This window comes from Cebus imitator, unplaced genomic scaffold, assembly GCF_001604975.1.
Source record: "Cebus imitator isolate Cc_AM_T3 unplaced genomic scaffold, Cebus_imitator-1.0 Scaffold124, whole genome shotgun sequence".
NCBI classification, from domain to species: Eukaryota; Metazoa; Chordata; class Mammalia; order Primates; family Cebidae; genus Cebus; species Cebus imitator.
In genome coordinates, this window is record NW_016107439.1 from 4,581,023 (window position 1) to 4,595,896 (window position 14,874).

The window sequence follows — 14,874 nt, forward strand, 5'->3', positions numbered from 1 at the left end:
GTGGGGGCCAATATTCAACATCCTTAAAGAAAAGAAGTTTCAACCCAGAATTTTACATCCAGCCAAACTAAGCTTCATAAGTGAAGGAAAAATAAAATCTTTTGTGAACAAGCAAGCACTCAGAGATTTCATTACCACCAGGCCTGCTTTACAAGAGCTTCTGAAAGAGCCACTACACATAGAAAGGAACAACCAGTATCAGCCTTTCTGAAAAATACCAAAAAGTAAACAGCATCAACATAATTAAGAATTTACATCAACTAATGGGAAAAACAGCCAGCTAACATTAAATGGCAGTATTAAACTCACATATAGTATTATTAATTCTAAATTTAAATTGACTAAATCCACCAATCCAAAGACACAGACAGGCAAAAAAAGCCAAAACCCATCGGTATGCTGCATCCAGACCCATCTCACATGCAAGGATACACAAAGACTCAAAACAAAGGGATGGAGAAAGATTTACCAACCAAATGGAGAGCAAAAATAAATAAATAAAAAGCAGGACTTGCAATTTTTGCCTCTGATAAAATAGACTTTAAAGCAACAAAGATCAAAAGAAGCAAAGAAGGATTTTACATAATGATAAAAGGATCAATGCAACAAGAAGAGCTAAAGATCCTAAATATATACACACTCAATACAGGAATACCCATATATATAAGACTTATAAAGAGACTTAGACTCCCACACAATAATAGTGGGAGACTTCAACATCAATATTAGACAGATCAATGAGACAGAAAATTAACGACGATATCCAGGATTTGAACTCGGATCCAGAACAAGTAAACTTAATTAACATTTATAGAACTCTCCGCTTTAAATACACAAAATATACACTCTTATCAGTACCACATCACATCTATTTACAGGTTTAAATGAAATATTGGTTGGCTGGTTGTTTGTTATTTTCTTCCCTCATTTTTTTTTCATGTCTCATACCCATTTTTAGACTGCATTCTTGCCCCGGCAATAAAGCAACACCCCTGTTCTCTCTCCCTCTTCCTCTTCCTCTTTCTTCCTCTCCTTCATTCTTTTTTTTTTTCTTTCTTTCTTTCTTTCTTCTTTAAAAAAAAAAAAATTCCCTGTATCAGAATCCCCATAGTGCTAGTTCAAAATGCAGACACCTGGACTTGACAGCAAGTCTACTGAATCAGAATCTCTGAGGGAGGACTGGCATTTTTAACAAACCCTTGGTACTCTAGAGCTGAAGGAAGAGGGCCTGCTGGAAGCCATGTGCACACATAGCTAGACGTGGTCAGAAACATTTCCAGAGACACACTTAGCATGGAGAGTTAAGTGGGAGTGTGGTGGGAAAGCTGGCGTACAGACAGGAACAGTGCACATTTCCATTGAGCCACAGAATCTAGAATGACGGCGGTGTTAGAACTGAAGGAGAAATCTATGCTCTGCTTCACCATAGATCTTGTCAGCTAAGAAGCTCATGTCCCAGGACAAAAAAAAAAAAAAAAATCATCAAAAACACGAGAAAAAAAAAAAAAAAAAAAAAAAAAAAAAAAAAAAAAAAAAAAAAAAAAAAAAAAAAAAAAAAAAAAAAAAAAAGTCATCTTGTATTCCCTTCCTTGTCCAACTTTTTTAAAATTGTCTTATTATTTATTTATTTTTGAGATGGGGTCTCACTCTGTCACCCAGACTGGAGTGCAGTGGTTCAATCTCGACTCGCTGCAACCTCCGCCTCTGGAGCTCAAATTGATCTTCCCACCTCAGTCTCCAGATTAGATGGGACTACAGCTTCACGCCACCATACCCAGCTAATTTTTGTAGAGACAGGGCTTCACCATGTTGCCTAGGCTAGTCTTGAACTCCTGGGCTGAGGGATCTGTCCATCTCGGCCTCCCAAAGTGTTGGGATTACAGGCGTCAGCCACCCTGCCCAGCCCCCTTACCCCACTTCCACACAACCTTTCCTGCCGGGTTAAGAGAAATTGCATTTTTTTTCAGGCCAGTTGTAGGCGAAGTTGACCCTACTTATCAACAAAGTCCAAGTTATTTCTGAAGCCTTTGCACTTTGCTTTTTTCCTCCCTTTATCCTACTTCCTAGCCCTAACCTCTCTTCTAAATCCCCGGCACCTTGTACAACCTCATTTTTCTAAATCCCAACTAAGTGTTTTCTCCCTTATCTACATCTCATGTCTCCCTCCTACCTAGTACAGGAGGGAAGGGTAGGGAAAAGCAGGTTGGGCTGAGGAGGGGTGAGGGTGGACATCCTTTAAGGGAAATGGAGCCCAAGTCCCATCTGGAAGAAATTTCACTGCACTCTATAACTCTGACAAGGAGAACCAACTACCCACGAACAAAACTGAACCCAAAGCAAAGCAAAGCAAACAGGCTGAATCCACTCCAACTCATGGTTCCATGATGAGTGAAATCCCTGGAGTTCCAGAGGATGACTTAGAAAACTTTGGCCTAGAAAAAGGTGTTACGCGTTGTCTACCACAGCCATAGAAAAATCTCAAAAGTAGTCTGAAAGAATATCTGTCTTCAGCAGTTGAACTTTACGAACCTACAAGGGCCCCATATTCATTTTTGAAAAATCCCTTCCACCTATACACATTAGGCAGTCAGTCCACAGATTATTTATTGAGTATTTATCATGTGACATCATTCTAGATTCTGGGAATGCCACTTTGTAGATTGCATTACGTTTTTAAAAATAAGCTAACTTTAGGTGATTCTATAATCATATGCCTTGAAGAAGAGAATATTTGGATAACCTGGCTGGGCATGGGTGGGGGTGGTTAGAAGAGCTCTCTCTCTGAAGGCAGCATTGGAGTTGGGACCTACCTAAGGGGAAAGGTGGTAGCCATGTGAACTTCCAGGGGAAGAGCATTCCAAGCAGAAAGAAAATGGGGTCTTTCTCCAGGGGAAGAGCATTCCAAGCAGAAAGAAAATGGGGTCTTAGAAAAGAAAATAAGTGCAAAGACCTTGAAATGGGAAGAAGCTTGGCAAGTTTCAGGGACAGAGTGAAGGCATCCAATACCTGTTTGTAATGAATGTGTGGATGGTGAGTATCTCATACCACACACGGCTGGGAGCGAGCCTAGGCAGAAATTGAACCATGGCATTAGAGCATTATCACTTTCTTTTTTCTTTTGCTGAGATACAGTCTTGCTCTGTCACCCAGGCTGGAGTGCAGTGGCTCGATCTCAGCTCTCTGCAAGCTCCGCCTCCTGGGTTCAAGCAGTTCTCCTGCCTCAGCCTCCTGAGTAACTAGGATTACAGGCATCCGCCACCACACCTGGCTAATTTTTTGTATTTTTGTTTTTCTTCTTTTTTTTTAAAGGCATTTTAGGTTTTGGGGTACATGTGAAGAACCTGCAAGATCGTTGCATAGGTACACACATGGCAGCGTGATTTGCTGCCTTCCCCCACTTCACCTATATCTGGCATTTCTCCCCATGCTACCTCTCCCCAACTCCCCACCCCCCACTGTCCCTTCCCTATTTTCCCCCAATGGAACCCAGTGTGTGATGCTCCGCTTCCTGTGTCCATGTGTTCTCATTGTTCAACACCCACCTATGAGTGAGAACATGCGGTGTTTGATTTTCTGTTCTTGTGTCAGTTTGCTGAGAATGATGGTTTCCAGGTTCATCCATGTCCCTACAAAGGACACAAACTCATCTTTTTTTATGGCTGCATAATATTTCATGGTGTATATGTGCCACATTTTCCCTGTCCAGTCTATCTAGTTTTTGTATTTTTAGTAGAGACAAGGTTTCACCATGTTGGCCAGGCTGGTCTCGAACTCCTGCCCTCCTGATCTGCCTGCCTCAGCCTCCCAAAGTACTGGGATTACAGGCATGAGCCACCTCGCCCAGCAAATTACTTTCTTTTAATTCAATTAGTAATAAGAACTGTCTCCTCCCCTTCCCCTACTCCCTGCACCCTGGTGGTAAGCATTGGTCTAAATGTAAAAGATAAAAGATGCATCCCAAAGCGCCTGCCTTGAGTAGCTCCTAACTGCTGGTGGAGACAGATCCCTAAGGACATGGTTAAAGCAACCTTCCAAGTGAGTGACAGCCCTGGAGTGGGGATGTCACGAGGCCCTGTGGAAGCTTCCGTTCATTAGAGGAAGAAAGGCTAACTCCTCCAGAAGGGCAGAGAGCTTTTACATAAGAGGTGACCTTTGAGTTGAGCCTTTTAAGATGAATGGGATTTAACAAGATTAATTGTTCCTGGCAATACCTCAGACTAGATATTCTGAAAAATTCTCCAGCTACAAAACACCAACACTGCTGAATTAAATACAATAAATAATTTTTGAAAACCAGGAATGTAGTACCTGCCAATACTAGGAAGCCAGAGCCCTGGAGAGAGACTGGGATGACGGTACGCAGAGGACAGAACACAAGAGACAGAGCCCAGGTGTACACGGGTGGGGGTAGGAAGCAGGATTCCCCACAGGAAGCCAGAGCCTTGGAGGGCCACAGCCTCCTCAAAAAGGTAGGAGAGGAAATGGTAGCTGTGCCTTAGCAAAGGCAAAGCACGTACAAATGTAACTTGTGCATCTTGGCCTAGGTGCTAGGGAAGAAAAAGAGGAAAGAGAAATGTCTCCTGAGGGAATTAGTAGTGACAGCCAGCCCACCTGTCACCCGGATTGGGGTTTGACTACACCAGTAACTCCATTTACATCCCAGAATTCCCAGCAGCTCAAGAATGGGCAGCACCATGTACTTCAGGAAGATGGGGCAAAGGATAGGCCAACATCAGGAGGTTTGTTTAAGATGCAGTTGGTTAGGTCTACCTTTGTGCATTTCTCAGTGTGTAAGTTATATCTCAATAAAACTTGTTTTCAAAGGAGAAGAAGAAGTGTAAGTGGGGGAGTAGGGAGAGAGGAGAAAAAGAAGAGGTTGTTAAATGTCCAGTTCTACACTCCAGTTTATGTGTCTGTACAACCTCCCTGTTATGGACTGAATGTTCATGTTCCCCCCAAATTCATATGTTAACATCTTAACCCCCAACGTGATAATATTACAAGGTGAGGCCTTTGGGAGGATAATTAGGTCGTGAGGGTGGAGCCCTCATGAATAGGATTAGTGCCCTTAAAAGGGACCCCAAAGAGCTCTCTCATTCTTTCTGCCATGTGCAGATACAATGAAAAGACAATATTCTGCAACCCAGAAGTGAGCCCTCACCACCGCCAGTTTATACTGAACCTGGAACTGTGAGAAACACATTTCTGTTGTTCATAAACCACCAGTCTATAGTACTTTGTAACAGCAGCTGGAACTGACTAAGATGGTCCTCTCGATGGGAGGTTTCTACTCTGGAGAAGGTAAAAGAGTCTCTGCACTGGGGGATATCAGGCATAGTTGAGGGTACAAATACAGTGAGCAGAGGAATAGTTGAGCGTGTGCAAGCAGGATACTGTGCTTTCCATAGCTTCTTTCCTTCCACTTGATTCCCAGAATCTACTAGCTGGGATCAAAAGATAATGACACTGAAGACCCCTAACAAAATGACCCCAGCCAGACCACCCTAAAGGGAAAATGAATCCTCCCCCTGTGCTCAGAGTTCCAATTGGCTTCTTAGTCTCCCTTTCTTAAGCAAGCAATTACTAGACAGCAAAGGAAAACCTCCAGTGTGGAATACATACAAACAAACCAAAAGGCAACATACAAATATAGAGACCAAGTAGGGAAAAATCAAACTTTCTTTTTTCTTTTGAGATGGAGTTTTGCTATTGTTGCCCAGGCTGGAGTGCAATGGCCGGATCTTGGCTCACTGCAACCTCCACCTCCCAGGTTCAAGCAATTCTCCTGTCTCAGCTTCCTGAGTAGCTGGGATTATAGGCGGCCACCACTATACCCAGCTAATTTTTGGTATTTTTAGTAGAGATGAGATTTTACCATGTTGGCCAGGCTGGTCTCAAACTCCTGACCTCAGGTGATCTGCCTGTCTTGGCCTTCCAAAGTGCTGGGATTAAAGGTGTGAGACACCGTGCCCAGCCAAAAATTAAAAAAAAAAAAAAAGCTGGCCAGGCATGGTGACGCACGCCTGTAATCCCAGCACTTTGGCAAGCTGAAGTGGAAGGATTCCTTGAGGCCAGGAGTTTGAGACCAGCCTGGGCAACATAGGAAGACCCCATCTCTCTAGTTTATATATATATATATATATATATATATATATATATATATATATACACATATATATATACACACACACACACACACATATACATATATATACATATATATATACACACACACATACATATACATATATACACACACGCACACATATATATGTGCACACACATTATATATAATATGTATATATTATATATAATACATATTATATGTATACATGTATCTAATACATATATGTGTATATATAATAGACACATAATGTACGATATATGTAATATATAGTATATAATACATATTATATACAATATAATATGTCTACAGATGCAAGCCACCAAATTTTATATATATATATATATATTTTTTTTTTTTCAGAGCTGGGCTGAATGGTTTACACCTATAATCCCAGCTACTCCAGAGACTAAAGTGGGAAGGTCATTTGAGCCCAGGAGTTTGAGACTGCTGTGAGCTATGAGTGCACCAGTGCACTGTAGCCTGGGTGACAGAGTAAGATACAACCTCTAAAAAAATCAAAACCAAAAAAAAAAAATAATTTTTAAAAAAAAAAATGAAAAAAAAAACAAAAAAAAAAAACAAAAAAGCAAACCCTTCAGACATGAGATAGTGCAACTATGAAGCAGGACAGGATGTTATAAAAAGGAATATTTAGAGACCAGCAAAAAGAAGAGGTCTTAAACATTAAAAATATGAAAGCAGAAATGAAGCACTTGATAGAAGAGCTGAACATAAAGTTAAATTTTTCTGCAAAGTAAAGCAAAAAATGACAAAGGCAGAACATAATAAAAATTACAAAAGTTAAAGGGCCAGTCCATGAGGGACAACATCCAACAGGCAGTTCTAGAGGGAAAGACCGAGAAAGCTGAGGAAAGCAATTATTCAGTGAAACAATTCAAGGACATTTCTCAGAACCTAAGGATGTGATCTGCAGATTGACAGAGCCCATTGAGAGCCCAGCAAAATGGATAAAATAGGCCCACATCAAAGCACATCATTATAAAGTTTTATAATACTAACATCAAAGTTTATGTGCTTCCAGAGACAGAAAGTTTAAAAAACAAACAAAAAAAAAACAAACAAAAAAACCCAGTAACAATAGCAACAGCAAAAATACAACTCGGTCATGTAGGAAAGATCAGGAATTGCATCAGAATGGCTTTGGACTTCTTAACAATAATATTAGAAGAAAGACTGTATCAACATAGTGTTTCAATTTCCAGAAATGATGGGCTAGGAAACTCGTCAATCCTCTTGCTGAAAACGGTGAAAAATACAGAATACTGGATAAAAAATATTTTTGAAAAGAAACATACCATAAAAACATTAAAGACACTAAAAGACAGTTGGGAACTTTTAGGTCACTTTCCACGTTAGAGCTTGTAACCAAAGAGGCAAACAAAGAAGCAGAGTTGTAATGGCAGACCTGAGCTAGACTTTTCTATCTTCCCCTGAACTGCTGCGAACTGTGGAGATGATGGTCTTGCTGTTGCTGTGGGGAGCAGGGGAGGAGAAACAGAAAGGAAAAGCAAAAGAAGCTTTTTAGGGAGCTTGTGCCCATGGACTGGTCCTCAACATGAATTTGTATTCACAATATATCTTGACTTTTGGGTGGGTCAGGAACTCTCAAACCTTATGTTGTCCCTCCTCATAGGGCCTTTAGACAGCTGGCAGAAGCAAGTGCAAGGCTCTGGAGGAAGGTACATTGATTCTAGGCCTCAGAAAACCACCATAAATTATTTTTCTAAGTGGAGTAACAGCCAGCATGCAGCAAGATTAGGAAGCACACCAAAAAACAAAATATGAACCTGAATGAGAACAGATATTAGAAGATCAGTCATGAACTTTAAACAGTGATGCTTACCAAGTTTAAAGAACTAAATAATTTAACTTCAAAATATTTTTAGGAGACCAGGCACGGTGGCTCACGCCTGTAATCCCAGCACTTTGGGAGGCTGAGGTGGGTAGATCATGAGGTTAGGAGGTCAAGACCATCCTGGCTAACACAGTGAAACCCTGTCTCTACTAAAAATACAAAAACTTAGCTGGGTATTGTGGCACATGTCTGTAGTTCCAGTTACTTGGAAGGCTGAGGCAGGAGATTCGCTTTAACCCAGGAGGTAGAGGTTGCAGTGAGCAGAGATGACACCATTGCACTCCAGCCTGTGTGACAGAGTGAGACTCCATCTCAAAAAAAAAAAAAAACAAAACAAACAAAACAAAACAAACAAACAAACAAAAAACTTCAGGAAGCAAAGAACTATGAAAATGACAGCAGTTTTGAAAAGGAACTAAAAAGAATTTCCAAAAAATAAAAACTACATGAAACTAAAAATTTTAAAAAGACATTTGAGCAATATCTTCACAGCTCTAAGAGAAAATGCTGATCTAAAATTCTATGCCCAGCCCAGCTAAACTATTAACCTAACTATTACTAGCCTAGACTGACATGATCAGTCTAGGATAAAGAGATTTTCAACAGGTATGGTTTCAAAAAACAATTACCTACATCCTTTCTGATGTGCCCTTTCTGATGAAGCTACTATAGGATGTGGTACATGAAAATTGAACAGAAAACCAAGAAGATATGGGAAACAGATAACAGGAGGTTCAACACAGAAGAGAGGCAAAGGGAATTCCCAGGAAGATGTTGAAAGAAGGTAGCAGGATAATAGCTGCACACCAGATGTAAAAGAAACCTGCTTATACCAGAGCCATGTGACTCAGGGGATATTCACAGTGACAGCTCTCATCCCAAGATCATTGCTGTCAGTCTGCTTGTTCTCCGTCTCTGTCTTTTAACCTGCCTGGCCATGTTCTTACATGTACTTGACTTCTCCTGACAATTGCTGTAAAAATTCCTGTTTTTCCCTCCATGTCCTGTTGCTTGGATCAACTAAGGAATTCATTCATCCCGAGATGTTTATACCTACTCCTGAAAGCTGGAGGTAGATCTTTGATCTAAGAAGCAGGAAATACAGGATATCCCCTTCCCTTTGATCCCATTTTTATGACAATTTGTAAGTTCCACACTGCAGCCCTGTCAGATACCCTGTGGTCAGGCATCTGTTTCTCAGAACTCAATCAATTTCCTAATATCAAACTTAGCAAAATACCTATACCTACGTATATGTAACAAACCCCACTATGAGGATGCAAAATGATTAAAACACCTCTTAATGGGTACCTCATGATGAATAAGAATGGTATACACTGTTGACTTAGTTGTACGCGTGACATGGCCCCTGTGACATCAGCAACATCCAAGCCTGCACACTTGATGCCTTTCAAACCCTCTTCACACCATTCAGATGTCTCCTAGTTACTTTCAGAAATAATTTGAGACTTTACCTATGCATCATTTTTAAGATATTAGATTTGGGGTCATAAGTAAACATTTTTCTCTATAAACTTCAGCTGAAAAATGTATTGAGAAGATGCACTCTGTGAGGTTGGGAGTATTGAAAGCCAAGGGGTCTTCTAGCAGGAAAATATCGCCACGGGAATGCCCTGCCAATCCCCACACACCCTGGAAATTCTTCCTTCAATTCTTCCTACAGCTGAGTGCCAGGTGAGCCTTAGCAAAAGGGGAGATTTACAGCCAAGCTTGTTTCTGGGAATTTCCACCATTCAAAATAAAGGCTACCTCTGTGGAGGAGAGAGGAGGCTTAGTGAGAAATCTATCAGTTGTTAAAAACAGATGCTGAAAAGGTATTTTCCCCCCTCTGTCTAATTGGTGAGTTAGAATTTGAAGATTCAAGTAGTTCCAGAAAATCAGATCCGTGACTTCGGTCTGTGCTGTCCTTTGTCTCGGCTGCCAGGTTCTATCCTTACGGCTGCAGTTAGCAGAGTTACAAAGCCAGCTGGGGACAATTATAGCATAAATTTCACTAGATGTGTCCTATTTTAGAGCCTGTGCCATTAGGAGAAATTCTGCCAAGAAATTCGACTGCAGTCTTAAGTGAATTAATATAACCCTGTCACATGTAATTTAGTAACCACTGTTAGGCTTCAGGTTGGAAGTTCGCCAAGAAAATAAAGTCTGACGTGCACCTCTCTATACTTCCAAGGGTGGAAGTGATTATGTAACTGAATGGACTCATGATTTCCTAATTGATACTTAGCTATTTCAAAGGGCTTAAATAGTTATTTTTAAGTCTTTTTAAATTTGAGACTAAGATGTCTGTTACTGATGTTTTCCTTAAAGTCTCTCTTTAAAATTGTGAAACATTTGCTTGGTAATTTAATAAATGCCTGATGATGATCATGATTTATTTGAAAAAGAAGACTTTTTTTTTAAAGCAGGATCAAAAATCGTTAGCTACATAACTTAAATGATTGTATGCTGGTGATATGTTTTCGATCTGTGTCTCTACCCAGACCTTGCTCCCTGCAGCCTCCACCTTCTCGGTTCAAGTGAATCTCGTGCCTCAGCCTCCTGAGTAACTGGGACTAGAGGCGCCTCCACCAGGCCCAACTAATTTTTGCATTTTTGTAGGGACAGGGTTTCACCATGTTGGCCAGGCTGGTCTCAAACCAGGTAATCCACCCGCCTCGGCCTCCCAAAGTGCTAGGATTACAGTTGTGAGGCCCTGCACCCAGCCTAAACCCCTTTTCTTCGTGAATTACCCAGTCTCTGTTATTTCTTTATAGCAATGCAAGAACGGACTAATACAGCTGGTCAGAATCTGAGTTGATAAAAATCAGATATGTTGGAGTATAGTTGCAGTTTCTCTAAAAGGCAATACATTAGCCAGAATAGGCTAATTGCTTTAACAAATAGCCCTGAACTCTCAATGGTTTGATATAGTGGAAGTTTATTTCTCACTCATGTGAATTCCAGTGTGGATGTTTCTAAGTAGTTTGTTGAATAGTTCATCTCCAGGAAGGAACTCAAAAATTCAGTTCCCTACCACTTGCAGCTCCATCAACTTCCCTGTAGGGCTGTCAAGCTCTGAGGGTGTGGAGGAGTTAGGGAGGAGAGGGCTCATAATTCCTTGTCTAAGTCACACGTCACTTCTGCTCAAATTCCTTTGCTAAGAACGAGTCTCCATCTCAGTGGTGTGCTGGCACCAGCTGGTTCCAGCTTCAGAGAGTCACTTTTGTGCATTGCTTTCCAATTCTACTTTAGTGATGTCCTATTGGTGGCTTGAAATTGGACTTTGTGTGAATATTCACACCATGCAAGTAGACAAATGCTACAGATGAGGCCTTTGTTCATCTAGAGAGCCAGGTGTTAAGCATTTACCAACACGCCAGAGTCACAGGGTGCCACATAGGGGCAAGAGGCCTGGGAAAGGCATTTAGCTGTGTGTCCAAGAGAAAGGAATGGATTTGGTGAGTATCCAGTCTCTCTCTGTCACGTGAAGCAAATAAGGGAAACAGATTAAAAAAACGAATAAGGATAAATCATTCCATTTCGCTTTGGAAATGATCTCCTATGCAGTTATTTACAAAGGAACATTGCATAGTTTTGGTTATCATGTCCCTATGCCATTTATATTCTTTAAAGTCAGGGAAATGTTTATGAATTTGCTAACTAAAATTATGTTGCTGTTTGATAAGTAAGATGCCACCTTGTCTATGGGTTATATTTCAAAGGAAGTTCTACTCTCTTTTATTTGCAGTTTTTGGTCTTCTCTTCCTCACTCAAAATATTACATCCCTAATGCACTCCCTTACAATATTTATGGACATTTTCTTTTGATCTTTTAAATAAGTTAAAACATGAAATCACAGTTTTTGTAGGTAATAAATGTTCAAATATCAGCCACTTCGTATGGTTCAACCATATATTTTTTTAAAGTCCCATTAGGGAATTACTTTCATGTTTCAACTTATTTTGTATTGGATCACTTTACGGGGCCACTTATTAGCAATACACATGATCAGAAGTTCCCGTTCAGATCTGTTCTTGTTCTCTCACAGTTCAAGCCTCTCTAACTTTTTGAAACTTCCAAATGGATTATCTCCACAGTCTCACAAAAATCCACATAATGATGAAATTGCTCTTTTTGAGAGAGAGACCAGGTTTTTGTTGCGAAGGCTTCTGGCCATGTGAAAAACTTTTTTCCCCTTGAGTCCCTGAGGCTGCTTTTCTGTGGCCCTCTCTACCTTTGCCACTGTGACAAAGGGAACTTGGAGAATTCTTGGAAACTGTATTGGGACGATTTGGAAAGCTGTAAGTGATATGTGAAAAGCAGTATTCACTGTGTGTTGGGCTGCAAGTGTGAGTTATGAGTCAAGTCTACCAAAGGAGCGCAGAACCCCACTGGGTAGTCCCAAAGAGCCTGTGCTGCTGTCTATCACATTCTATGCTCCTCCTTGTCTCTGTGCTCCCTCTGGTTTCAGGCCATATTCTCTAGGGTTTTGTGACACGTGGTGATCCTATCCCCAGGAGGATGGGGAGTACTATGCTTATCCTACCCCTCCCAGAGACATAGCATGAGAAAATGGCAAAACTTGCTCTATTTGCTTCTCCAGGATGGTAGCCCTGGGGTCAGAATGGAGGTAAGGTTGGTTACCCTTGGATGGTGTCAAACTCTTTTAAAAGGGGCAACTTTTTTAAGTTTGCTGAAGTGGGTAGTCAGAAAGGATGGGACTTTTTCAAGGCCCCACAGCTAATTATAACTGATGACTCCTGGCTGAGGACAGGGGAATAACTTGAACCCAGGTTCAAGGGCCCGTAACTTCAAGCCTAAGATACATTCTCTGACCTGACTTGGCCTCTTTTAGTGTAGACGTGTAGGCAGAGTGTTAGTTTCCATTTGCCACTGTTTGATGCTACATTTAATTCTTATCATTCTCCAACACATATCTGGGCAAAACACATTTGAGAGGTGTTACTTCACAGTATCCATCCATTCTTGGTGATTTGTTATTTTTTGTGACTGTTTTCACTTCTAATAATATAATGTAAATTATCTATATCAGAAGTTGTGTTAGTAATTATAAGGTTCCCCTTTATATTATCATAATTTATTTTCTTCATAATAATTTAATTATCTCAGGAAATATACACTTCATTCTCTGACTTTGGGATTATACTAAGATATCTTCATCAGGCCAGGCGCGGTGGCTCATGCCTGTAATCCTAGCACTTTGGGAGGCTGAGGTGATTGGTCACCTGAGGTCAGGAGTTCAAGACCAGCCTGGCCATCATGGTGAAACTCCATCTTTAAAAAAATAAAATTAAAAAAAAAAAGATGTCTTGGGAAGATCCAAGATGGCCATTTAGGAACAGCTCGGAGTTGCAGCTCCCAGAGAAAGCACAGAGGGTGAGTGGATGCAGCATTTTTATTGCCCATGGACCAGGAGATTCCCAGGCGGAGGTGCCCCATGAGTCGCCAGCACGGCTGTAGTGGCGGCCGCGGCTGCTTTGCCCCACACAGCTGCTTTGTCGGCACTCCAGCCGGCAGTTCTCCGTACAAAATACACTGGTCCTGGTGCCCTTTTGGCTGGCGACTGGAGACCCAGAAAGTCGTCCATTCATCTGATTAAAGAGGGGACTGAACAGGGAGCCAGGCCAGGAGATTCCTGGGCAAAAAAAAAGTTCCACGAGTCTCAGCGCCGCTGTTTAAGCTGGTGCAGTGAGTCACCGCAGGGGAAATCACACAGACCCTGGTGCCGTTTCAACAGGCGACAGGGATAGAGTCAACTCTTCAACTAAAAAAGAAAAAAAAGGCTCGGAGGCAGGCAGCCAGGTGATCAGCCTCGGTCCCACCCCCACAAAAGAACAGCAATCAGGAACGCTCTGGATTGGGAATTTCACAGCAAGCGCAGCTGAACCCGGAACAGTCCACTCTGTGGGGGAGGGGCGTCTGCCATTAGGAGGCACTTCACCACTACGGACGCCATTGCTGAGGCAGCCTGCCGTTGCCAAGGCAACCTGCCATTACAGAGAGAGTCCCCCAATACACAGGCAGGCCACCATTGCTGAGGCAGTTCTAACTACACCCATATAAACAAGACTGCAGGGAAGTTCACAGGGCAGCTGGGCAGAGCCCACAGCAGCTCAGCAAAGCCTCTGCAGGCAGGCTATGACCAGGCTGCCTCCTTGCTGGGTGGGGCAGCCCTGAAAAAAAAAAAAAAGGCAGCAGCACAATGGAAACTCATAAATAAAGCCCTAACTCCCTGGGACAGAGCATCTGGGAACAAAAAGCGGTTTATGAGTTCTGCTGCAGCGGACCTAAACGTACTTGCCCAGCAGCTCTGAATGAACAACTCAGCACTTGAGCTCCTATAAAGGACAGACTGTCCCCTCAAGCAGCTCCCTGACCCCTGTATATCCAAAGAGTCACCTCATAAAAAAGAGATCAGACTGACATTTGGCAGGTATCCTTCCGGGACAAAGATAGCAGAAGGAGAAACTAGTAGCAACCCTTACTGTTCTGCAGCTGCTGCAGGCGATCCCCAGGCAAGCAGGGCCTAGAGTGGACCTCAGCAGTCCTACAGCAGAGGGGCCAGACTGTTAGAAGGAAAGCTAAGAAACAGAAATAACTTCATCATCAACAAACAGAACGTCCACTCAGAGACCCAATCTGAAAGTCAGAAATCTGAAAGTCAGCAACTACAAAGATGACAGGAAGATAAATCCATAAAGATGGGAAGAAACCAGCACAAAAAGGATGAAAACACCTGAAACCAGAACACCTCTCCTCCTACAAGGGATCACAACTCCTCACCAGCAAGGGAACAAGGTTGAATGGAGAACGAGTGTGATGAAATGACAGAATCAGACTTCAGAA